Source organism: Crocuta crocuta, unplaced genomic scaffold (genome assembly GCF_008692635.1).
Source record: "Crocuta crocuta isolate KB4526 unplaced genomic scaffold, BGI_CrCroc_1.0 scaffold70, whole genome shotgun sequence".
In the NCBI taxonomy this organism is placed as follows: domain Eukaryota; kingdom Metazoa; phylum Chordata; class Mammalia; order Carnivora; family Hyaenidae; genus Crocuta; species Crocuta crocuta.
This window is the reverse complement of record NW_027528417.1, coordinates 3,208,671-3,211,392: the sequence shown is the minus strand read 5'-3', so window position 1 is coordinate 3,211,392 and position 2,722 is coordinate 3,208,671. Positions and strand designations below refer to the sequence as shown.

General features: G+C 48.8%; 1 non-coding gene across 1 annotated transcript; it reads left to right on the top strand.

Annotated features, from left to right (window-relative positions):
• The first annotated feature begins 2,342 nt into the window (after nt 1–2,342).
• LOC144223773 (U4 spliceosomal RNA) lies at nt 2,343–2,479 on the top strand. The gene has a single exon (XR_013332817.1). It is a non-coding gene; the product is annotated as a U4 spliceosomal RNA (small nuclear RNA).
• Nucleotides 2,480–2,722: the final 243 nt, after the last annotated feature.

Genomic DNA, 2,722 nt, shown 5'->3' with positions numbered 1-2,722 from the left:
CAGCGCCTGACACGTGTACAGCGTCTGACGCCCCAAAACACAGCGGCCGCCTCTTCTCGCTGGTTCCCCTGATACCCAGAGGGGGCAGCTGACCAAGGCTGGGTTCTCCTCTGAAGGTGTGGCCCGCAAGGGTCTGGGTGGTCCGTCACATGGCCGATGACACAATCAGCTACTCATACATGTTCGACTGAGTCACACGTGGCCAAGTTTCCAATTCACATTTTCCATCCCAGTTCTTCTTCTTCTTCTCCTTCCTCTCCTCCTCCTCCTCCTCCTTCTTCATCTTCTTCTTCGTCGTCGTCGTCGTCTTCTTCTTCTTCTTCTTCTTCTCCTTCTCCTTCTCCTTCTCCTTTCTTCTTCTTCAACTCGCAGCCTGTCTTGAGTTGAATCCACCTCTGCCAACCAGCGATCATTACCTTCCATTTGCCTGTTTGCTTTGCACCGCACCTGCCCTGCTCTTGGCCCTTAGGCTTTGAGCTTTGTCTATCTCTACTGGCTACCTGGACCGCAGGGAGCCACAGGCCAGGGAAACTTGGCTCTCTGGGCCCTCCCCATTCAGCTGGGCGTCTCCTTAACGCTGGTGTCCCTCACATTGCCAGTGAATCTGCAAAGAAGCTAAAAGCTTTCTGGAACCTTGGACTTAGACCTGGTTCACTTAAAAGGCATTTCCCAGAACACTCAATTTTACTAATACCGTAAAACAGTCCCTGTTAAGTAGCTGGGTCATTGCACATTCCCAGACATCTCCAATCTGAGCTGCTTTATTTGGGTGGCCACTGAGGTATTCCCAGCAAAGGTGTTGCTGGGTAACACTGGAGAGGGTTGCCTGGGTCGGGTACTGGAAAGGCAGCTCCGGGCCTCTTTCTGCCTTCATGTCACCCCCATGCCACCTGTGTGCTGCCACCGAGAACAGAAGCATCCCTGAGGGAGTCCCGGCTCTCAGACTGCTCACAGCATAATTAACGACACCAGAGCTTTGCTTAAAGGTTCTGCAGCAACAGTACCAGCCAGAGGGGAAGGAGCACTGTATTTGGAGTTAGGGGACTGGTAGATGTGAGAAATTTGAGCAAACACCAACCTATGTGATCCTGAGTTTGCTTAACTTGAAAATGAGGGTACTAATAACACTGTCCTAGATTGGGAAGTGATATTGGAAGTATTAGGATCCATGCATGGCCAAGTCATACTTTTCCTATCATGCCTCGTATCCATCAGGGCATCCCTCATACCATCATAAGGAAAGTGTACCCAACATAATGCAATGGGTACAATTCTAAGGAGATACCTCAAACCCTCAATGGAGTTGCATTGATTTTATATTGCTTAATGGTCTAATAGAGCACACATTTATTATCTCACAGTGTCTGTGGGTCTGAATTTTGGGCATGGTTTACTGGGTCCCCTGTTTCATGGTCTTCCCTGAGGCTGAGATCCGAGGGCTGACCAAGGCTGGGCTCTCCTCTGAAGGTTTGGCTGGCAAGGTCTCCATGGCAGATGGCAGAATTCAGCTACTCATACGATGTGCGACTGAGAGCCTCAGTTCCTTGCCGGCCATTGGCCCAAGGTCACCCTCAGTTCCTTGGCACACGGACCTCTACAAGATGGCAGCTTACTTCATCAAAGCCAGCAATGGCCAGAGTCTGTTAGCAAGATGATGTAATGCTTCTATGCATCCTGATCATGGAAGTAGCATCTTATCACCTTTGCCATGTGCTGCTGGCTAGAGGCAAGTCATTGTTAGGGCAAACCATCGTCATGGGGAGGGGATTACATCAGAGTGCAAATGCTAAGTGGTGGCAATCACTGGGGCCATCTCACAAGCTGCTTACCACAACAGGGCTCTTTGATGCAAGCAGGATAAAGAATATGACTGGGACTTGGGGCTATCGTGGGGACCTCCACATATCTCTCCCTTACCCACTCTGTAAAATCTAGATCTTGGGACCCATTCACTGAGGTGTACTTGTAGAGGGAGGTGTGAGCCTCCAAGTGGTCCGCTTATCCATCTCTGGCATATTTGGTGGAAGGAAAAGGTGGATGGGGTCGGTTTATCCCAGGGTCCAGGCCTAGGGCAGGAGGCAGGAGAAAAGGATTGAGCCTGGAATCCCACATTTGCAATGCAGTAACATGCCAGATGAATGATGTGGGCTCTGATCACTTCAGTCAGTAACTCCCTTACATGGTAGAGTTCCCAGCAGTGGGGCGAACAGAGGCGGGCTTGTGGGAAGAAGGGCTGAGCCTTGTGGCCTGGTGGCTGTGAAGGCTAAATGGGAGAGTTTGTGTGACTGGGCCAGGTGTGTTAAACAACATTTTAACATTTAATTTTTAACTAAGTCTTAGATAGCTTTGCACAGTGACAGTATCACAGCCAGTGAGGTTTATCTGAGGTGCGATTATTACTAATTGAACACTTTTCCCAGTACCCCGCCATGATGACTTGAAATAAATGAGTCTTACCTATATATAAAATAAGCTCCAGGAGAAGAGGTTACTATGGTAGGAAGGTCCAGGAAAGATCTTGTGGAGGAAATTAAATATAAGATGCTGAGAAACAGAGGGAAGCCAGGTGAGGGAAAAGGGGCAGAAGTGAGAAGTACTTATTCATTCATTCAGCAATCATGATTGAGAATGGACTCTATGCTCGCTCTTAAACTGAGAATGTGGAACTAAAAATAATAGTGTGGACAAATGGAAGAGGCAGATGGGTGCATGCATAGCTTAA